At 50.9% G+C, this 24016-nt stretch overlaps 1 long non-coding RNA gene across 1 annotated transcript in view; it reads left to right on the top strand.

Annotated features, from left to right (window-relative positions):
* LOC147106527 (uncharacterized) overlaps positions 1-24016 on the top strand; it is a 48822-nt gene that overhangs the window by 3206 nt on the left and 21600 nt on the right. The window contains exon 2 of the long non-coding RNA XR_015081061.1: positions 5873-5975. This is a non-coding gene — a long non-coding RNA (uncharacterized LOC147106527). The remainder of the gene's footprint in view (positions 1-5872; positions 5976-24016) is intronic.

The raw sequence follows: 24016 nt of genomic DNA, 5'->3' as shown, positions 1-24016 counted from the left end.
CACCACTCTCTGGGTAAAGAAGTTTCTCCTGAATTTCCTATTGGTTTTAATAGTGACTCTTATATTGATGACCCCTAGTTTTGGTACAAGTGGAAACATCTTCTCCAAGTCTACCCTAGCATAATCTTAAAGACTTCTATCAGGTCACCCCTCAGCTTTCTCTTTTCTAGAGAAAAGAACACCAGCCTGTTTAGCCTATTCTGATCAGTATAATCTCTCAGTTCTTGTATCATCCTTGTAAATCTTCTTTCCACCTTCACCAGTGCCTCTATATTCTTTATATAATATCAAGACCAGAACTGTGCAAGCATTGAATCAGTCATCAACATTTGCTTATTACAATAACTGGGTTAAGAAAACTTTTTTAACCTCGGGCATGTGCAACTTAAAAGCTGACCCCTGTTTATTGGGCACACTAATATAAACTGCAGACAAGGAGCAATAACCTTGAAATTACTGCTGGTAATATTAGCAGGACAGTGCTTTAACATGTTTGTATATGTCTACTGGTTTCGCACAAGTGTTCACCCATTTATTTAAAATGAGTTCACACCTCCACTATTATAGAAACGGTTACGTATTTAGCTAATAACATTACTGTCACATTTCCAGATTTTGGGTTAACTTATATGATGATCAATATTCCTTTTTTTCTTCCTGCGCGGGCCCTTTAAATTAGCGGGAGCGCGTGCACAGTACCTCTTCCAGCGGTAGCAGCTGGTGAGCGGCCTGTGCTGGACCTCGTAATTGGTGCGTGTCTGTGCACCTTAGGGGTAACATTGATTATGAAGTTCAATTTGGCCACAAGGAGTTAACACCTAGTTATCTGGGATGTTGATTAGGTCCTACAGTTGGAATACCAGACGAAGTAGTAAACAGAATCATGTACACTTGCAATGTCGTATCAGTTTGTGACCATGGGGAGGGGGAGGGGAAGCGGGTGTGGGGGGCGAGCATGTTCCAGAGACGTTTGCATCTGTAACGTTGGATTAAAATAAAACTGTTGATTGATTTACAATTGGCCTCATCTCACTAGAGTCTGCCTTCTGGAAGATAGGAGAAATATCGGTGTGGCCCATGCAAAATCACATAAGCCAGTACATACTACGGAGGTAGTCCCCAGGTCATGCTATCATGTAGCTAGATATTGGGCAGTAAATGTAAAGATGGTTGGGGATACGAGCTCTACTTGTAGCAGTGATCGATGACACTGAAGCTGAGAAAAGATAGAGTCCAGACCCAAAAGTTGTAACAATTACTAACAGTAATTTCTGGGTCCATGTTTTAAATCCTCAAATGTGTTGAGGCTGCCGCGGAACACGAATGGAGGCCGAACCGATCTGAGGAACACATGGCTTTTTATTACATTCTCTTGAGAGATGGCTGCCCCAGCTCTTCTCTCTGCTAAACCCGAAAAACAGAATGAGGGCGGCGTCCGCGCTTTTGTGTACACACTGAGGGCGACGCCCGCTCCTTTGTCATGCCTTAAAGGCAGCATGCTTCTTAAAGGCAAGGTGCCCGATTTATTGTCCATGGACGGAAAAGTGGATTGCGCCCGTTTAGGTGGCGATCCGCCACACAGCTCCCCCCAGAATCCGCTTAGGAGGTGTGGACGAGATGGTGCGGCGGTCTGATGGGCTGGCCGGAGCGGCTCTTGTAGGACGCCGGTGGACGTGGAACGGCCGGGCGTGGAGCAGCCGGGTGTACTGGCTTGAGGGCAGGTCGTTCGCGTGGTGGTGGACGAGCTACTGGGACCTGCTCACCAGGCTCCGAGTGTGCTGGCTTGAGTCGGTCAACCAACACTTTTTCAGTCCTGTCGCCCACTTGAAGGGCGAAAAATTTGTCCCCAGCCTGTAGCACTTTGTAGGGCCCATCGTACGGGGGTTGAAGGGGTCCGCGGTGGGCGTCATGCCGGACGAAAACGAACCGTGCCTGGTGCAGGCTTAGCGGGACGTGTGAGGTGGATTTGCCGTGCCGGGCAATGGGCACCGGGGCGAACTGTAGCGCCGGTGAGGCGAAGTCGTGGCGTTGCTGGTCGGCTGACCAGGGTGTCGTGGCAGTGGGCAGGAACTCGCCGGGTACGCGCAGCGGCTGGCCGTACACGAGCTCTGCTGCCGATGCGTGGAGGTCTTCTTTAACCGCGGAGCACAGGCCGAGGAGGACCCACGGGAGTCGGTCGGTCCAGGCGCCGTCCTGGAGGCTGGCTCGAAGAGATGCCTTCAAGGATCTGTGGAATCACTCACACAGTCCGTTGGCTTGGGGGTGGTACGCTGTGGTGCGGTGAATGGTCACCCCGAGATTGCGTGCGATGGTGGTCCAGAGTTCAGAGGTAAATTGCGGACCTCTGTCCGACGTCATGTCGGAGGGGACGCCGAACCGTGCGACCCAGGTGCTGCCGAAAGCTCTGGCGATGTCGGCGGTGGTGGTAGAGGTCAGTGGAATTGCCTTGGGCCAGCGCGTGGTGCGGTCGACGATCGTCAGCAAGTGCGTGTGGCCTTGCGACGGCAGCAGGGGCCCGACGATGTCCACGTGGATGTGGTCGAATCTACGTGAAGGGACGGTGAACTCCTCGAGGGGTGCTTTCGTGTGTTGCTGCACCTTGGCCCGTTGGCAGGCTAGGCAGGGGTTGGCCCAAGTATGCACATCCTTGCGAAGGCCGCGCCAGACAAAGCGGATGGCTACCAATTTGATGGATGCGCAGGCGCCAGGGTGGGAGAGGTTGTGGAGAATCTCGAATACCCGGCGGCGCCAGGACGCTGGGACGACGGGCCGAGGTTGAGATAGGGATATGTCGCACTTGACCGTGACTGCAGTCGGGCCGCAGGCGACGTCGGCCAGGCGTAGCCCTGGTAGGTTGGTAGGTGCGGAGAGCAGATCAGGGTCCGTGAGCTGGTCTGCTGCGAGTTGAGCGTAGTCGACTGCCAGGTGTGCGGCGTGGATGGCGGGGCGGGAGAGGCAGTCGGCTACCACGTTGTCTCGGCCGGAGACGTGTTGGATGTTCGTGGTGAACTCGGACACTGCCGCGAGCTGGCACTGCTGCCTGGCAGACCAGGGATCGGTTGTCTTTGCCATTGCGAATGTCAGGGGTTTGTGGTCGACAAACGCAGTGAAGGGGTGGCCCTCCAGCAAAAAACGAAAATAGCGGACCGCCAGGTACAGCGCGAGGAGCTCGCGGTCGAAGGTGCTGTACTTGACCTCCGGGGGGCGTAGTTGGCGGCTGAAGAAGGCAAGTGGTTGCCAGGCGCCGTCGACCCACTGCTCGTACACGGTGCCGACCGCGTGGTCGGAGGCGTCCGTGGTGAGCGCTACTCTGGCATTGGGCCGTGGGTGCGCGAGCAGGGTGGCGTCGGCGAGTGCGGTCTTGGTGGAGTTGAAGGCGGCTGATACGCCTGCCGTCCATTCGACCGCCATCTTGCCGCTCCTGCCCCGGAGGGCTTCATACAGGGGCCTCATGAGGGACGCCGCTTTGGGGATGAAGCGGTTGTAGAAATTCACCATCCCGAGGAACTCCTGGAGTCCTTTGATGGTGGTGGGGCGGGGAAATTGCTGGACGGCCTGCACCTTGGTGGGCAGGGGAATGGCCCCAGCATGGGTGATGTGGTGGCCGAGGAAGTCGATCTTGTCCAGGCCGAACTGGCACTTGGCTGGGCTGAGGATGAGCCCGTGGTCGCTGAGGTGCCCGAACAGGATGCGAAGGTGTTCGAGGTGTTCCTGCTTGGAGGAACTGGCTACCAGGATGTCATCCAGGTAGACGAACAGGAACTTCAGGTCCCGAAGGACCGAGTCCATGAGCCGTTGGAATGCCTGGGCCGCGTTTTTGAGGCCGAAGGGCATCCGCAGGAACTCGAAAAGCCCGAAGGGGGTGATTACGGCTGTCTTGGGGACGTCTGCGGGGTGGACGGGGACTTGGTGGTAGCCGCGCACCAGGTCGACTTTGGAAAAGACTGAGCGGCCGGCCAGTCTAGCCGAGAAGTCCTGAATGTGCGGCACGGGGTACCGAGCAGGGGTGGTGGCGTTGTTGAGGTGGCGGTAATCCCCGCAGGGGCGCCAACCCCCGCCTGGTTTGGGGGCGATGTGGAGTGGGGAGGCCCAGGGACTGTTGGAGCGGCGGATGATGCCGAGCTGTTCCATAGTGGCAAACTCGGTCCGCGCGATCTCCAGTTTGGCCGGGTCCAGCCTGCGGGCGTGGGCGTACACTGGGGGGCCTGTGGTGGGGATGAAGTGTTCCACCCCGTGTTTGGCGGCCTCCGCGGAGAAGGTCGGGTTGGTGAGGGCCGGGAATTCGGCCAGGAGTGCCGACTAGTCATCCGTGGCCCGGGCGTGGCACTGTGACGCCATGTCGGCGGGTTGACGGGGGGCCATGGTGCCCAGGATGGGGGACATGGTGTTCATGTCCATGAGGCGGTGTCGAGGGATGTCTACCAGTAGTCGTGGGCGCACAGGAAATCTGCACCGATGAGAGGGGAGAGTACCTTGGCAGTGATGAACTCCCATCGGTAGCGGCGACCAGCGAGGTCGAGGGTGACTGTGCGGGTGCCGTACGTCTGGATGTCCGAGCCATTAGCGGCAGCCAGCGCCTGTCCTCGTTCGCCCTTTTGGATGTCGAGGGCGGAGGCCGGGATGATGCTGTGCTGAGCTCCAGTGTCGCACAGGAACCGGCGGCCGGTTTTGTCATCCGTGACGTACAGCAGGGAGCCCGCGTGGCCCATGGCCATCATGGGGGTTGGTACGGGGGCGGACTTGAAGGAACAGGGAGGTGTGCACTGTTGTGCCCTGGTGCCGAACCGTGCGTGATAGTAACAGTAGCCCGGGTTTGTGGGGCGCGAAGGCCCCGTGGGCTCCGTGGCTGGGCCTTGTGGCCGCGTGGTGGCCGGTGAGGGGCGCGCCCAGGCTGTGGCTGCCAGGTCTGGAGCGACGTCGCGGCTGGAGTGAGCGGACAGCAGCTTGTCGGCCTCGCCGGCCAGGGCTTCTAGATCCGTGAGGCCGGATGCCACGATCGCTGGGCGGATGCTGGGAGGTAGCTGGCGGATGAACAGCATGCGGAAGAGAGACCCGGGTGGGCTCTCGTCGGTGAGTGAGAGCATGTGGGAGAGGAGGTCTGACGGTGAGGCGTCACCGAGGCCTGGAAGGTCGAGGAGGCGGCAGTTTCGCTGGTATGTCGAGGTCGTAAATTTTTTAAGGAGCACAGCCTTAAGATGTGCATACTTGCCCTCCTCTGGTGAGTTTTGCAGTGTTATCCAGACCTTCGTGACTGTGGAGCTACCGAGTGATGCGACGAGGTAGTCATACTTCGTCCCATCTGTGGTGATGTGTCGAAGCCGGAATCGGGACTCAGCTTGGAGGAACCAGGCTTCGGGCTGGTTTTCCCAAAACTCCGGCAGTTTCACGGAAACTGCATTCATGTCCGCCATTGCAGTGCTCGGAATACGTTTTGAGCGTCGGGGTCACCAATGTTGAGGCTGCCGCGGAACACGAATGGAGGCCGAACCGATCTGAGGAACACATGGCTTTTTATTACATTCTCTTGAGAGATGGCTGCCCCAGCTCTTCTCTCTGCTAAACCCAAAAAACAGAATGAGGGCGACGCCCGCGCTTTTGTGTACACACTGAGGGCGATGCCTGCTCCTTTGTCATGCCTTAAAGGCTGCATGCTTCTTAAAGGCAAGGTGCCCGATTTATTGTCCACGGACGGAAAAGTGGATTGCGCCCGTTTAGGTGGCGATCCGCCACAAATGTTTGATTACTAAAATTATTAAAGAATATTAGCAGGACAGTGCTTAACATGTTTGTATATGTCCACTGTTACCATCAACTCCTCCTAAATGTTAGATATTACTGTCAGATCCTTTATCCTTTCTATTTCTGTTTACAGCACAATGTTTACCTACCAGCTACACGGAGACGCTAACCGACAATGGCTGTGAACTAAACGTCACCATGACCCGCTGCGAAGGATATTGCAATTCATCAACTGAGTAAGAAATCATTGGTGATATTAAAGTCCCTAAACGTTCAGAAATGCAAAAGTGTATAGCAAGAAGGTTTTCAGACGTGCTCAGTTCCTAGAACAATCAGCTACAATGTACTAACAGCAAGAGGCTAAAATTCAAAACACTAAAGGACTAATATGGAGCTAAACATCAACAGAAAATAGTTAACATGCTAAATGACTACTTCTTGGAAGTTGTTACCAGGGAAGACAGCATGAATTTAGTTTTGAATTGAGTTTAAATTTACTGAAACCCAGGCTCTAGACAGACTTACAGAACTAAAAACCAATAAATTGTCAGCAGAGGATGAACTGTATACATCAGTGTAGTTAGAGAGACAAGGGAGGAGGTTTGTGAAGTTGATGGACATAGGGAGAGGTTCCCACAGGTTGGAATCAGGTAAATGTAGTTGTCAAAAAAACAGAAAATGCTGGAAATACACAACAGGTCAACGAGCATCTGTGGAGAGAAAGAAAGAAACAAACTGATGTTCCAGGTGTAGATCCTTCATCAGAACTGAAAATTAAAGATAAGCAAGCATTTTCATAAGATTGGGAAAGGAAAACATGGATTGGGGTTGAGAAACAAAAGATAATCCAGTTCCAGAGAGGGAGCTAATAGGATGAATGACATGCAATCTGCTTAGTAGAAAATTGCTTGTTGATGTGAAAGATCATCTCAGCAAGATGATGGAATGACATTAAAGAAACAAACATGCAAATAATTAAGGCGGTGAAAAGACATCAGAGGTGCTCACACAGACGCAAAAGGGGGGGAATGGGAGAAAGAGCAAAAACTGCAAATGGAAGTTTGAAATCCCAACAGAAAATGCTGGCAAAATAAAATGGGTTCACCAGTTACGGAAAGAGCAAAAACAGACAGGCATCATGGGCACAAATGCCCCCCTCCCTGCCAGAACTGTGTCTTGGTAAACGGTTTACACCGGAAACATGAACCTGCAACCCCCCGCCCCCCCCCTCGCCTTCTAGACACTCCATATCACCAGTACATCCTCTCTAAAGAAAATGGAGGGCATAGCTACGGTCTGAAGTTACTAAAGTCACTATTGCCAGGGAGGTTTGTTTCTTTCATCTCTGCTGTCAGAAGGAATAGCTTAATAGAAATGAGTGCGAAGGTAGACTATTTGACCCATCATGCCTTTGGTGGCGATAGGTAAGGCTTTTCATTCTCGAAGAGTGATGTCTCAGGTAGAGTAACCCAACCTGAAGCAACCATTTCAAATATGCCAGGGCACAAGTTCAGGTTGTGGACAAACTTATGGTAGATGTGAGGAAGTATTTTTTTATGCTGGGAGTGGAATATGTTGCCAGGAAGAATAGTTGAGCTCAGGATCTTGGACTCACTTAAAAAACAGCCAGGTGCTGTAATGGTTAGATTATAGGGTTGTGATGCTGGAAAAATTGTAGCAAATTGGTTGAAGGGCCTTCATCTGAAGCTGTGTGCTACACCTGTTTCATAGCTGCTGAGAAGAGTGTAGACTTACATAGGATTACATACATAGGATATACAGCACAGAAACAGGCCATTCGGCCCAACCAGTCCATGCCGGTGTTTATGCTCCACACACGCCTCCTCCTATCATTCCTCATCTATCTAACCCTCTATTCCCTTCTCCCTCATATGCTTATCTAGCCTCCCCTTAAATGCATCGATACTATTTGCCTCAATCACTCCCTGTGGTAGCGAGTTCCACATTCTCATCACTCTCTGGGTAAAGAAGTTCCTTCTGAATTCCCGATTTTATTTCTTGGTGACTATCTTATATTGATGGCCTCTAGTTTTGCTCTTCCCCACAAGTGGAAACACTCTCTCTGTATCTAATCTATCAAAACTTTTCATAATTTTAAAGACCTATATTAGGTCACCCCTCAGCCTTATCTTTTCAAGAGAAAAGAGACCCAGCCTGTTCAACCTTTCCTGATAGGTATACGTTCGCATTTCTGGTATCATCCTTGACATGAATCAGCCATTCATGACTTATGAAATAATACTGAATGGCCTGCGGGTGGCGCTGTCCAGGGAGAGTATAAATACTCGGGCACGGGCCCAGCTTGCGCAGGACATTCTTAACAGGAACTAGTGAAGGACACAACTAGACCTCCATGTTGTAAAACTGTTGATTAAAGCTTTGTTTAATGCTTAGACCAAGTGCCTAGTAGTTTTCTTATGTCAATTTAATCAACTGAAACTTGCTTCACGCTCTGAGTGATTTTGGGAACAGACAGCTACGACTCAAATGGTAGAAGGGAACCAGACGTAGTAATCAATCCATCATGGAGAAACTACTCAGACCCGCCCATCTTGACCTGGACCCGAATTCACCTACAACTGCTAAGGTATGGAAATACTGGTATCGTACCTTCAGCAACTTCCTCGGGGCTTGTGGTGAGAATGTTCCTGATGAGTTACAAATGCTTGCCAATTATGTCTCTCCTCATGTGTTTGAGTATATTGAAGACTGTGTAGACTATGACTCCGCTATCCAAATACTGCAGCAACTATATGTTAAGGCCCCAAACAAAATTTTTGCTCGGCACTTACTGGCCACAACTCGACAACAACCCGGGGTATCACTTGACGAATTCCTTCAAAAGCTTCGCAGGCTCAGCAAAGACTGTAATCTCAAAGCTGTCTCAGCTGAGCAGTACCAGGAGGAATTAATTTGTGATTCTTTTATTAATGGAATTGCATCTCCCTTCATACGCCAGCGTCTGTTGGAGAATAAAACCCTCGAGTTACAAGCTGCCTATGACCAGGCATATTCTCTGGACTTAGCAAAAAAAAATGCAGATGCCTATCTTTTACCACGTGCATGGACTGCTGCTGACACTTTTAGTGACTCCTCCGATAAGCCTCTCAGGCGGAAGCCCTCACTGATGACGACTCTATCCTAGCTGATGACGACCCTACCCTAGCGGCATCTTGGCAATCTAAAAAGAAGTGTTTCTTCTGTGAAGGTGCATTTCACTATAGGAAATTTTGTCCTGCTCGTAATGCAACCTGCAATCATTGCAGTAAGAAAGGTCACTTTTCTAAAGTATGTCAGTCAAGTGCCTCTCCTAGGGTTACAGCTGCTATCTATAAAACTGCTCCTTCCCCAAGAGCCACTACTAATGTTACAGCTGTCAAGTATAAAACTGCCCCCCCTCCCATCACAGCTGTTTTTCCCCAAAGCCTGTCCCATGCAGCCACAAAGGTTTCGGCAAATGGACACATTTGAGAGCACTAATTGACTCATGTAGCTCTGACAGCTTCATCAGTGAGCAAGCTGTCAGTAAGTTAAAACTGCATATTTACCCCTCGGACAGGGAAATTGCAATGGCTCCGACGACACTAACCACCAACTCTTCCGGCTTTTGTCTTGTCGACCTTATTCTCAATGGCTGCACTTATTTTTCCACCCGGCTTGGGGTGCTCAAAAATCTATGCAGTGATGTGCTCCTGGGACAGAATTTCCAGAAGCAACACAAAAGACTCACTTTCGAGTTTGGAGGGTCAAAGCCGGTGCTTACTATTTCCAAAGTACCGTTTTGTGCGCTTTCGGCGGCTTCGCTCGACAAGCCCTCCTTGTTCACCAATCTTTCCCCCCGATGTAAGCCCATAGTCACTAAATCACGACGTTTCAGTCAAGATGATCTATCCTTTATCGAGGCAGAAATCTCTCGCCTTCTAGCTGACGGTATCATTGAGCCATGTTCATCTTCCTGGTGGGCTCTAGTCGTCGTTGTTAAAAATCCTCTGAAGCAACACAAGAAATGTCTTTGCATCGATTACTTGCAAACTATTAACCAGTATACCGACCTGGATGTCTACCCACTACCACACATCGATGACATGGTCAATAACCTTGCCAACTACAAGGTATTTTCAACTTTTGACTTAAAGAGCGCATATCATCAAGTACCGTTAAAGGACCCTGACAAGAAGTATATGCCCTTTAAGGCCAACGTTCAGCTTTACCAGTTTTGTCGCCTTCTGTTTGGGGTCACCAATGGGGTGGCCGTCTTTCAACGGACAATGGACAGCCTAGTTAAACAGGAGAACTTAACGGACACGTTTCCATATCTGGATAATATCACCATTGCTGGTCATGACCAGAAGGAGCACGATGCCAACCTCCAGAAATTTTTTGGCGTTCTCCGTCGTCACAACTTAACCTTAAATGAGTCCAAATCCGTGAAATCAGTACCATTAATCAACATCCTTGGCTACTGGGTGGGCAATGGTGTCATCAAACCGGATCCGGAGCGACTTCATCCGCTTCAGGAGCTCCCTCCTCCTACGAATCTCAGCTCTCTTCGTCGGGCCCTCGGCATGTTCGCATATTATGCGAAGTGGATACCCCACTTTTCCGACAAGATCCAGCCCCTGCTTCACACGAAGTCATTTCCGTTGGAGGCAATGGCTATTTCAGCCTTCGACCTCCTCAAGCAACAACTGGAAAAAGCCACGCTTCGTTCCATCGATGAAAACCTCCCTTTCGTGGTCGAGTGCAATGCATCGGACGTGGCGATCTCGGCTACCTTGAATCAAGGTGGTCGACCCGTTGCATTTCTGTCCAGAACTTTGCAGGGTAGCGAGCTCCATTATCCTCCCGTCGAGAAGGAGGCTATGGCCATCATCGAAGCGGTACGTAAATGGAGTCATTTTCTCGCTCGTCGCCATTTCACGCTTATAACCGATCAGCACTCCGTGGCCTTTATGCTGGATAACCGAAAACGCACTAAGGTCAAGAATAATGAGATACAGCTCTGGAGAATGGAATTGGCCGACTTTGGCTACACCATAGATTATCGACCCGGCAAAGATAATGTGGCCCCGGATACCATCATGCGTGCATTCTGCTCTTCCATGTCAACTTCGACTCTTGCGGATCTTCATACTGATTGATGCCATCCTGGCATTACCCGTATGTTGCACTTTGTGCAATCTAAAAATCTCCCATTTTCTACGGAAGACGTGAAAAGAATATGCTCCACTTGTAGAATTTGCGCGGAATTAAAACCACAATTCTTCCGTCCATCGGATGGCTCGCTCATACACCCTATGCAGCGACTCAGCATTTACTTTAAAGGGCCACTGCCGCCTTCAACGCGAAACACCTACTTGCTTACTATAGTGGACGAATATTCACGCTTTCCCTTTGCTTTCCCCTGTCCCAATATGCTTACTTCCACAGTGATCAAATGCCTCGATCAGGTCTTTTCCCTTTGCGGTATGGTCAATTTCATCCGCTCTGATCGGGGTCCCTCCTTCATGTCAAGCGAGCTCAAAAGTTATCTTTCCCAACGGGGAATCGCCACAAGTAAAACGACACCGTATCATCCTATTGGAAACTGACAGGTTGAGAGATACAACGCTATCATTTGGAATGCTGTTCATCTTGCACTGAGGTCACACAACCTACCAGACCAGCAGTGGGAAACTATGCTCCCTGACGCGTTGCATTCCATCAGGTCTCTCCTTTCTACATCCACCAATGTTACTCCTCACGAACTATTCTTCGGGCTCCAGCGTCGCTCCACTCATGGGACATCCCTACCATCATGGTTGGCAGCTCCTGGCCCCGTGCTGCTCTGAAGATTCGTCCGATCTTCCAAGAGTGATCCCTACGTCGACGAAGTGGAACTAATGGATGTCAATCCTACATACACATACATGCGGTACCCTGATGGCCGGGAGTCTACAGTTTCACTTTGGGATCTGGCTCCCTGCCCAACCGGTCCCACGGACCCAATCGATAGAGGGATCCGTATTAACGATGCCAATACTCTGCGCTCCTCCAAGGATGATGCCCTACCTGGGACGTCAAGGGATCTGCCAGCTACTCCGCCGGATCAACCCGGGGAACAGAGCACCTGAAGCCAGGACGCTGGTCAATCACCGACTAACGAGCAGGATGAAGCCAGCTCTGCACCTGTGGGGGCCCGCACCCGGAGTCATGATCTCCCCAGTCCCCCTCAGGTCGATCAAGGCGACATGAGCTCTGCCAGCCCGCCGGTACGAACCAAGCGACCCAGGGACCCAGACACGGTCCGAGGAGATGTGCCTTCCAGCCACAAACAGAGATCCAAACGACTGCAGCTATTAATATTAATCCGATAGAAGGAAGTCGCTGGACTACCACTCCTTCAGGCGGGAAGAATGACATGAATCAGTCATTCATGACTTATGAAATAATACTGAGCGGCCTGCGGGTGGCGCTGTCCAGGGAGAGTATAAATACTCTGGCACGGGCCCAGCTTGCGCAGGACATTCTTAACAGGAACTAGTGAAGGACACAACTAGACCTCCATGGTGTAAAACAGTTGATTAAAGCTTTGTTTAACGCTTAGACAAAGTGCCTAGTAGTTTTCTTACGTCAATCCTTGTAAAAAAAAATTGTACCCTATCCAGTGCCTCTATATCCTTTTTATAATATGGCAACCAGAACTGTACACTGTGGTGTATGTAACCTGTTCCACCTTAAGAGAACTTAAGCCTGTTCCACCTTAAGAGATGTACTACTTTCTCTGGCTGCTGTATACGTAATACCGGTGGTGACCACACCGGTATATAAGCACTGTGTAGTAATATTGTATTCAGTATAGTCCCTACCTCCAACCAGTAAAGACCTGTTGAATTTACTCTTGTAGTCTGTGTAGTAATTATCACTATAACACACATAATTAACATACACATTACTCCAAGTGTAATCTAACCAAGGTTAGATACAAGTTTAGCATAATTTCCCTACTTTTCAATTCAATCCCACTAGAAATAAACCCTAGTGCTTGGATTGCTTTTTTTATGGGCTTGTTAACCTGTGTCGCTACTTTCAGTGATTTGTGCATTTGTATTCCGAGATCCCTTTGTTCTTCTACCCCATTTAGATTCTTATTTTCCAAGTAATATGTCACCTCCCTATTTTTCTTACCAAAATGTAATACCTCACATTTATCTGTGTTGAATTTCATTTGCCAATATCTGCCCATTCTTCCAGTTTATTAATGTCTTCTTGCAATTTGTTGCAGTCCTCTTCAGCATTGACTATCCCCTCTGCACCCCGCCACCACAATTTGGAACAGACTTCAGTATTATAGGGAGTGAAGAGTTGCTAAGGAATATTTGGTATGAAAGAGGGATCAAAGCTTTTTGACGGCAGCTTTAGCAATGGAGATGTGGGAGTTCCACTGAAATTATAGGGCAGTAAACACAAGAAGATTGATGGATGATGGAGAACTAAAGGTGGAATCAAAGGTTAGACTTATGAAACATTTAGAAACTGCAACACTGAAATATGATTTTCGCTGTCCTTTCTGAAGGGCTAGAAATCAAATGTTGTGATTCAGCCATTGAAGAGAAGACTATGCACCAACAACTTGCAATCTGAAGGCAACTGATACATGTAGAGGAAAGAGTAGACAGGGTTAGGCAATAAGTAGAGATGTGAAGGAAGAAGAGTGAGAAAAGATGCAGCTGTAGGTGTCTTCACACTACTACGAAAATACTGCGGTTGAAACTGACAGTTAAACAAACGTGGTTTAATGTACTGAAACAGTTATAAACAAAAGAATGCAGGAGAAACTCCAAACAGGTCTATACACAAGCTGGATCCACGAGGACTGAACAGAAACACCCTACCCCCCTGATGTCATGACATCATCACGTTTCCCGCCGTTGGGAACGTCACGTGACCCGTGTGATGACGTCATTGCGTCAGATCGCGATTTTATCGATCCTGTGCTGTTTAAACAGCGCACACACTTAAAGGTAACAACTATGATTAAAGACAATTATAAACGTTACTGCAAGAGTCTCTTGATGGCTTTGCCACATACGCCCCCCCAGAATTGTCTTTAACGAGGAACGTCAATTGCAGAGGAGGTCGGACAAGCCTGTTTGACCGACTCCTAAATTCCCGGAGTCGCCGATCGCCATCGTGGCCATGGGGCACGCCCCGGTTCCGGTGTTCTTGACTCGCGGCGGTCTGACGGTTTGGGCGCGAAACTGCAAGGCGGGCGGCAGCAGCGGGCTTTCAGGCCAAAACGAGCGTGGTAATAACAGTAACCGGTCGTCGGAGGTGTCGAGGCGGGGCCCTTCGGGGCTGGGCGTTGCGCAATGGTGCAGCATTGCTGTCGGACCGCGTATATTTTATCCGCCTCTTCGGCGAGCGCGATGCAATCCCCGGCGTCCGACCTGGCGAGGGCTGCTTGGACCTGTTCGGGAAGCTGACTAAGAAACAGCTCGCGAAACAGGAAACATTGGGGTTCGGACCCCAGGAGCGTTAGCATGTGGCTCATTAGTTCCGAGGGTTTGGTGTTGCCTAACCCGGGTAGTGTAAGGAGACAGCGAGCGCGCTCCGCCTTTGTAAGGCCAAATACCTGCAGCAGCTGTGTCTTGATGGTAACATACTTGTCAGCGGTCGGGGGGTTCTCCAGAAGGCTGATGATCCTCGACGCCGTCGAGCTGTCGAGGGCGGAGACCACGTACAGATATCGGAGCTGGTCCTGCACGATGTTGCGGAAATCAAATTGTGCCTCAGCCTGCACAAACCAGGAGGCCGCCTGTTGTTCCCAGAATTGGGGGAGCTTCAAAGCCACTGCATTGGCTTCCATCATTGGCCTGCATTCCATGTCCACCGCGAAAAACGTTCACGAAGTTTCGGGGTCACCAATGTAGGGGTCTTCACATTACTACGAAAATACTGCGGTTGAAACTGACAGTTAAACAAACGTGGTTTAATGTACTGAAACAGTTATAAACAAAAGAACGCAGGAGAAACTCCAAACAGGTCTATACACAAGCTGGATCCACGAGGACTGAACAGAAACGCCTTACCCCCCTGACATCATGACATCATCACGTTTCCCGCCGTTGGGAACGTCACGTGACCCGTGTGATGACGTCATTGCGTCAGATCGTGATTTTATCGATCCTGCGCTGTTTAAACAGCGCACGCACTTAAAGGTAACAACTATGATTAAAGACAATTATAAACGTTACTGCAAGAGTCTCTTGATGGCTTTGCCACAGCACCACCATTCACGACTGGATGTGACAGGACTGCGGAGCTTTGATCTGATCTGTTGATTGTGGGATCACTTTGGCCTCTCGATAGCTGCTTCCGATTTTTAGCATACATGTAGTCCTGTGTTGCAGCTTCCCCAGGTTGGCATCTAATTTTTAGGTACATCTGGTGCTGCTCCTGGCATGCTCTTCTAGACTCCTCATTGAACCAGGTTTGGTCCCCCGGCTTGATGGTAATTGTAGGGTGAGGGATATGCTGGACCATGAGGTTACAGATTGTGGTGGAATACAATTCTGCTGCTGCTGATGGCCCACAGCGCCTCATGGATGCCCAGTTTTGAGCTGCTAGATCTGTTCTGAATCTATCTCATTTAGCATGGTGGTAAGTGCCACACAACACGATCGAGGGTGTCCTCAGTGTGAAGACGGGACTTCATCTCCACAATGACTGTGCGGTGGTCACTGCTGCCAATGCTGTCATGGACAGATGCATCTGCGACAGGTAAATTGGTGAGGACGAGGTCAAGTAGGTTTTTCCCTCATGTTGGTTCTCTCACCACCTGTCACAGGCCCAGACTGGCAGCTATGTCCTTCAGGGCTCAGTCAGTAATGGTGCTACCGAGCCACTCTTGGTGATGGACATTGAAGTCCCCCACCCAGAGTACATTCTGTGCCCTTGCTACTCTCAGTGCTTCTTCCAAGTGGTGTTCAACATGGTGGAGTACTGATTCATCAGCTGAGGGAGGGCGGTAGGTGGTAATCAGCATGAGGTTTCCTTGCCCATGCTTGACCTGAAGCCATGAGACTTCATGGGGTCCGGATTCAATGTTGAGGACTCCAAGGGCCACTCCTTCCCGACTGTATACCACTGTGCCGCCCCCCCTGGTGGGTCTGTCCTGCCGGTGGGACAGGGCATACCCAGGGATGGTGATGGAGGAGTATGTGACATTGGTTGTAAGGTATGATTCTGTGAGTATGACTATGTCAGGCTGTTGCTTGACTAGTCTGTGGGACAGCTCTCCCAATTTTGGCACAAGTCCCCAGATGTTGGTGAGGAGGACTTTGCAGGATTGATTGGGCTGGGTGTGCCATTGCCGTTTCCGTAGCCGGTGCCGAGGTCGATGCCGGGTGATCCCTCCGGTTTCATTCTTATTATTTTGTTTCGTAGCTGTTTGTTACAACTGAGAGGCTTGCTCGGCCATTTCCTTCTTCTTAGGCAGTCCCTCGGAACCGAGGATGACTTGCTTCCACACTAAAAATGAGTCCAATTCGGGACCTACAGTCTCTGTCACAGGTGGGGCAGACGGTGGTTGAAGGGGCAGGTGGGTGGGATGCTTGGATTGACGTGCGCTCCTTCCGCTGTTTGCGCTTGGCTTCCACTTGCTCCCGGCGAAGAGACTCGAGGTGTTGGGCGTCTTCCCGGATGCTTATCGAAGCATTATCAGATAGGAGCAGGAGTAGGCCATTCGGCCCCTCAAGCCTGCTCCGCCATTTAATGAGATCATGGCTGATCATCCAAATTCAGTACCCTGTCCCTGCCTTCTCCCCATATCCCTTGATCCCTTTAGCCTTAAGAAATATATCTAACTCCTTCTTGAATATATTTAATGAATTGGCCTCAACTGCCTTCTGTGGTAGAGAGTTCCACAGGTTCACCACTCTCTGGGTGAAGAAATTCCTCCTCATCTCTGTCCTAAATGGCTTACCCCTTATCCTTAGACTGTGACCCCTGGTTCTGGACTCCCCCGCCATCGGGAACAGCCTTCCTGCATCTAGTCTGTCTAGTCCTGTTAGAATTTTATAAGTTTCAATGAGATCCCCTCTCATTCTTCTAAACTCCAGCGAATATAAGCCCAATCGACCCAATCTCTCCTCATACGTCATTCCTGCCATCCCAGGTATCAGCCTGGTGAATCTTCGCTGCACTCCATCCATGGCAAGAACATCCTTCCTCAGATAAGGTGACCAAAACTGCACACAATACTCAAGGTGTGGTCTCACCAAGGCCCTGTACAACTGCAGCAAGACATCCTTGCACCTGTATGTAGTGTATGTACCTTTAAGAGAGAACTACTTTTACAGCTCCTGTATACTGTAGTACCGGCAGTGACCACACCTGTATATAAGCCTTGAGCAGGCATCTGTACTGTTAGTCTTTAGACTACCTTCCTCTAGTAAACACCTGTTGATTGTTAAACTGCAGCCTCCGTCTAGTTATTGAAGAACACCATACTTTAAGATTCACGGATTCAACAGTGGCGACGAGGTTGATTCGAATCTACCTGCAACTCTGCATTTCCTTCCGAGGATTCGCTCCGGGAGGACGGTGGAAGAAAGTCGAGGCCTGAAGCACGGGCGTCGACCATGAGCAACCGCCCAGTCATCCGGCAGAGAGTGAACATCACAGGGGAGGCTGTTGAGAGATGGGCTTGGTTCTCCAGCCACGGCGATCCAGCAACAGACTGGCAACAGGTACAGCGCAGACCCTTCCCGGACAGCGGTGGCTGGAGCCGACCGACGGCACAGAAAAGGCCGAGCAGTGTCGATGGGCTAAGAGAGAGGGTAAAGCGCACAGGGCGCAGCCGGGGGTTGAAGACCGAGCGGCGTCAACGGAAAACAAAAAGAGAGAGAGGGTAAAGCACAGCCGGGGTTCAGGACCGAGCGGCGGCAATGAGAGAGGCGCACAGGAGAACGCGCAGAGCGCAGCCAGGGCTCAAGGGCTGAGCAGCGTCCGCGGGGAAAGAAAGGGAGCGCGGGAATGCCATTTGAGCCGCGGAGAAGAAGGGAGAGCGCGGGAGACGCCATTTTTGAAGCCGCAGCGGAGAAGAAGGGCGAGCGCGGGAAGAAAGGAAAGCGCGGGAGATGCCATTTTGAGCCAGCGGAGAAGAAGGGAGAGGGCGGGAGATGCCATTTTTGAAAGTCGAACCTCACCCAGGGATGCCAAAGAGTGGCAGTGTCACTGCGTTCGACAATGAAGTCGAAGATTGGGCGACATATGTGGAACGCATTGAGGTGTACTGCAAGGCGAATGAAGTGCCAGATGCCAGAAAAGCACTGGTTTTGTTGAATTCCATGGGTGCAAAAACATATGGCTTACTGCGAAACCTAATAACCCCAGAGAAGCCAGTGGATAAGGATTTCGAAAGCATAGTGGAAATCCTACAGGACCACTTAAACCCCACACCGCTGCTGATAGCAGAAAGATTTAAGTTCTACAAAAGGAACCAGCATAAAGACGAAAGTAATGCTGAGTATTTAACGGAACTGCGCAAGCTATCGAAACACTGCCAGTTTGGAGTGAGACTAGCAGATACGTTAAGGGACAAGTTTGTGTGTGGGCTTTAAAGTGAAGGAACCCAGAAACGGCTTCTATCAGAAAAGGATCTTACGCTGGACAAGGCTTTCAGCATGGTAATATCACATGAAGCAGCCACACGGGGCGCTGCAGAGATACAACGGAGACCACAAGAATATGGCACCAATGAAATGTCATATGGAGCAGGGAAGTGTTATCGCTGCGGCAGAACAACACACGACCAGAAGGATTGTTGGTTCAAGGACCAAGTGTGCAGACAGTGTGGAAAAGCAGGACACATAGCAAGAGTCTGCAGGTCAGGGAAGAAAACCAGCAGCAAGAAATCTCCACAGGAGAAGTACAAAAGGTACATAAGGTGATGGACAGTAGTTCAGACGAACAGAAAAGTGATACAGACTCCGGAAGCAAGGAGCTGGGTTGTCTGAAACTACATAAGGTCATCAAAATGGAGGATCACCAGACTATCTGGGTCACGCTCAAGATAGACGGAGTCCAAGTGAAAATGGAATTGGACACAGGATCAGCCCTAACAGTCATAAACCGAAGGGACTACAAGCGGCTATGCTCACATATACCCTTGAAAGCTACAGAGATTGTCTTGAAGACATAGACGGGGCAAAAAGTCTACCCCAAAGGAAAAATAAGGGTGAACGTGATATACAAAGGCCAGGAAATACCAAAAATGGACCTATATGTATTGCCAGATGGAGGACCACCACTACTAGGACGTGAATGGATCCGGAAGATACAATTAGATTGGCATTCCATACAGGCACTGAAGGTTGAGGCCAAAAGGATGACGACGTCACACCTGGACGACTGTCAAAAATGCTAACTGACGCGCAAGAAGTGTTCCAGGAGGGACTCGGAACACTAAAAGGCATAACAGCGATGATTAAAATAGAGGAAAATGCAAGCCCAAAGTTTTTTAAGGCCAGACCGGTGCCTTATGCGATCTGACCAGCCGTCGAAGCAGAGCTGGAAGGGTTGGAACGTTCAGGAGTACTGTCCAAAGTGGACTGGAGCGAGTGGGCTACACCCATCGTTCCTGTAATGAAGAGGTCGTTGAGTAATACACCTGGGGAACCAAAGAAGGTCCGCATCTGTGGGGATTTTAAGGTGACAGTGAACCCAGTCCTTCACACGGTACAATATCCGCTTCCATGGATTGAAGATATTTTCGCCTCGCTGTCTGGAGGAAAACGCTTCACTAAGATTGATCTGGCCCAGGCGTACCTGCAAATGGAGGTAGAAGAAGCCTCGAAACAATACCTCACGATAAACACTCACAAAGGTCTCTACCAATACAACCGGCTGGTGTTCGGGGTAGCATCGGCTCCGGCTATTTGGCAAAGGGCAATGGATCAAGTCCTGCAAGGGATTCCAGGGACCCAGTGTTATTTGGACGACATCCTGGTCACGGGCGAAAATGACAGTGATCACCTCGCCAACCTGGAGAAGGTGCTCACTAGATTGAAGGAATATGGGCTACAAGCTAATCGCCACAAGTGCGAGTTTTTCCAGAAGCAGATCTCGTATTGTGGCCACGCTATTGATGAAGAGGGGTTACATAAGTCCCCTGAAAAGATTGAGGCAGTAGTCAAGGCTCCAGCACCGGAAAATGTGTCACAACTGAGGTCGTTCCTCGGGCTGGTGAACTACTACCATAAGTTCTTACCAAATTTGTCTACAGTATTACACCCACTGAACACCCTACTGCAAACGGGGGTACCATGGAAGTGGATTGACGAATGTAAACGAGCTTTCCAGAAGTGCAAAGAATTGATCACATCAAAAGAGGTGTTGGCCCATTTCAACCCAGCACTACCAATTTGGTTGGCGTGTGATGCATCACCCTATGGTATTGGAGCGGTGCTGTCGCACAAATTCCCAGACGGGTTGGAGAGGCCAGTAGCCTTTGCATCTCGGTCACTAACCTCAGCCAAGTGCAACTACGCCCAGATTGACAGGGAGGCCCTAAGCCTAGTATGGGGAGTAAAAAAATTCAACCACTATCTGCATGGGCAGAAGTTCACCTTGCTGACTGACCACCAACCACTTGTCTCCATCTTTAATCCAAAGAAGGGCGTTCCGGTGATGACTGCACAACGGCTACAAAGATGGTCCCTTTTTCTAGGGGCGAACCAATATGAAATAGAGTATAAGGGCACGAAACAGCATGGAAACGCTGATGGGCTATCACGCCTGCCACTGCCTACTGCGGAGGAAGCACCAGCAGTGGACCCTATCGAAATATTTTATTCGTCAATAATTGAACGCTTGCCAGTAACTAACGCGGATATAGAGAAGGAGAGCCGAAATGATCCGACACTGTCTCGGGTATATGATTTGACGGTGAAGGGATGGCCAACACATGGCGACTCACTGTTGCCAGCATTCTCATCCAGAGAGAACAGCTGTCAGTATGCCAGGGGACAGTGATGTGTGGATCCCGAGTGGTAATTCCACCCAAGTTAAGGGAGAGAATGCTCAATGAGCTTCACGAAGGCCATCTGGGAGGGTTAAAAATGAAAAGCCTTGCTAGGGCTTATGTGTGGTGGCCGGGGATCGATCAACAAATCGAGGACCTAACAAAGAGCTGCTCAGGATGCCAGAAGGTCCAAAATGCACCACCACATGCCCCTCTACACCCATGGGAGTGGCCCTCCTCTCCATGGCAACGGGTGCATATTGATTTTGCTGGTCCATTCATGGACTCAATGTTCTTAATAGCAGTGGATGCGCACTCGAAATGGCCTGAGGTGATCAAAATGTCCTCCACCACTACGGAGAAAACGATTGCAGTCCTATGGACCATATTTGCCAGGAACGGCTTGCCAGAGCAGATTTGCTCTGATAACGGACCACAGTTTGTGTCCGAAGAGTTTCGGAAATTTATGAGAAGGAATGGGGTAAGGCATTACACATCTGCCCCGTATCATCCAGCCACAAATGGATTGGCTGAGAGGTTCGTACAAACCTTTAAAAAGGCAATAAAGGCCATGTGCGATGATGACATTCCACTACAGCATAAGGTGGACAATTTCCTGTTAGCCTACAGAAATGCGACACATGCAGTTACCAACCAGACCCCGGCCATGATGTTCTTTAACCGAAGGTTGAGATCTCGTCTGGATTTGCTCAGACCAAATGTGCGAAGAAATGTTGAGGATAAGAAATTCCAGCACATCAATGAGAAGCCGACAAGGAGCTTCAATGTAGGACAACCAGTCTTGGCCCGCGACTACCGAACAGAGAAATGGCAACCCGGAACGATATGCACACGGCAGGGGCCACTAATGTACACAGTGGATGTCGGGGAGAACATTGTGAGACGCCATGTCGACCAGATCCTAGCGTCACAGGAACAAGTCAACCCCATGTCTCGCGTACCTGGGGATGAACCCGGCACACTGGTAGCATCTACCCCAGAAACAGTAGCAGCGGAAACTGATGAACTAACCGACGACAGGGGGCCAGAATCACCTCCGCACCAAGAACAAGAAACTCAGGAAAGGTGCTATCCAGAAAGGATCAGGAAGCCGCCCCAAAGACTGAATCTATAAATGGACTATTTCAGTTAAATGTGCATGTTAAAATGTTAACTGTTATTTGAATGTTATGGGTACTGTTAATCTAAAAGGGGAGGAATTGTAGTGTATGTACCTTTAAGAGAGAACTACTTTTACAGCTCCTGTATACTGTAGTACCGGCAGTGACCACACCTGTATATAAGCCTTGAGTAGGCATCTGTACTGTTAGTCTTTAGACTACCTTCCTCTAGTAAACACCTGTTGATTGTTAAACTGCAGCCTCCGTCTAGTTATTGAAGAACACTTTGGCGACACGCCACCACTGGACATAATCCGCTCACAGCAGCACGGACAGTTTAAGCAGACGCCCCCAGCCGGGGGCCCTTTCCTCCAGCAACTTGTTTCCCACAGGGACAGGCTGCCAGGAGCACTTCCTACCTGGGGAGTATTTAAGTGGATGTGCGGGCTTTTCCAGTTCCTCTTTGCCATGAGGTTGATTAAAGCAGTTGTGTTTTACTAACTCTGGTCTCGACTCCCACGTTTGCCGCGGTATCTCAACACTGGTGACCCCGATGCTCAGGACGAATCCTAAGCTAGCATGGCGGATACAAATGCAGTCACGGTTAAACTACCGGACTTTTGGGAGAACCTGGCCGAAGCCTGGTTTGTTCAAGCTGAGTCCAGATTCCGGCTGAAACACATTACAGTCGACGCCACAAAGTACGACTACCTCATCTCCTCTCTCACCTACGCCACAGTCCCCAAGGTTTGGGCAGCGCTGCAGGATCCACCAGTGGAAGGCAAGTACGAACATCTGAAGGCTGCGCTCCTTAAAAAATTTCAAACGTCCTCTTACCAGCGCAACTGCCAACTCCTTGACCTCCCCGGCCTTGGTGACGCTTCACCGTCGGATCTGCTTTCCCACATACTGTCCCTCTCGGACGAAAAAACACCGGCGCCCTCTTTCGCACGATTTTCATTCGGCAGCTCCCCGCCAGCATCCGCCCGCTCATTGTGGAGTCTGGCTTCACGGACCTGAATGACATAGCCGAAAAGGCCGACTGGCTGCTCTCTGCGCAGTCCGCTCGCGACGTCGCGCCCGACCTCACGGCAACGACCACGCGGTCTTCCCGGCCGACTAGGCCCGACCGCCCTACCACTCCGGGTCACTGCTACTACCACACCCGTTTTGGCACTAGGGCCCAATGCTGCATGCCACCGTGCACTTTCAAACCCCCCCCCGCACCGGCCCCCGCGATGGCCGCGGGGCAAAAGGGGCCTCTACTGTACGTCACCGACGACAGAACCAACCGCCGATTTCTGTGTGACACAGGGGCCCAGCACAGCATCACCCCCGCCTCCGCCCTCGAAATCCAACGCGGCGCACGGGGTATCACGCTGGCCGCAGCCAATGGCTCTGACATCCGCACATATGGCACCCGCATGGTCACGCTCGACGTCGCAGGCCGCCGCTACCGTTGGGAGTTCCTCACAGCCAGGGTCCTCTGCCCACTCTTCGGCGCCGACTTCCTACGCGCCCACGGCCTCCTTGTCGACATTCCGAGGCACCGCCTCGTCGACATCAACACTATGGCCCCCATCCCCGGCGCATTCACCCCGGCCTGTTCGGCCGGCCTGATGACGTACTGCCTCGCCAGAGCCACGGACGACTACTCGGCACTTCTAGCCGAGTTTCCCGCCCTCACTAAACCGACCTTTTCGGCCAAAGCCGCCAAACACGGTGTGGAGCACTATATCCCCACCGCCAGCCCCCCGGTTTCTGCCCACGCCCGCAGACTCAACCCGGCCACGCTGGAAATCGCGCGGGCCGAGTTCACCACCATGGAACAACTCGGCATCATCCGCCGCTCCAGCAGCCCTTGGGCCTCGCCCCTCCACATCGCACCCAAGCCCGGCGGAGGCCGGCGCCCTTGCGGGGACTACCGCCGCCTCAACGACGCCACCACCCCCGACCGATACCCGGTGCCACACATCCAGGACTTCTCGGCCCGACTGGCCGGACGAACCGTCTTTTCCAAGGTCGACCTGGTGCGCGGTTACCACCAAGTCCCCGTACACCCCGCGGACATCTCCAAAACGGCCGTCATCACCCCATTCAGCCTGTTCGAGTTCCTGAGGATGCCCTT

The sequence above is a fragment of the Somniosus microcephalus genome, chromosome 15, assembly GCF_052327205.1.
Source record: "Somniosus microcephalus isolate GS21.2 chromosome 15, FLI_Smic_1.0, whole genome shotgun sequence".
Taxonomy (NCBI): Eukaryota; Metazoa; Chordata; class Chondrichthyes; order Squaliformes; family Somniosidae; genus Somniosus; species Somniosus microcephalus.
This window is presented reverse-complemented; position numbering and strand designations above follow the sequence as displayed.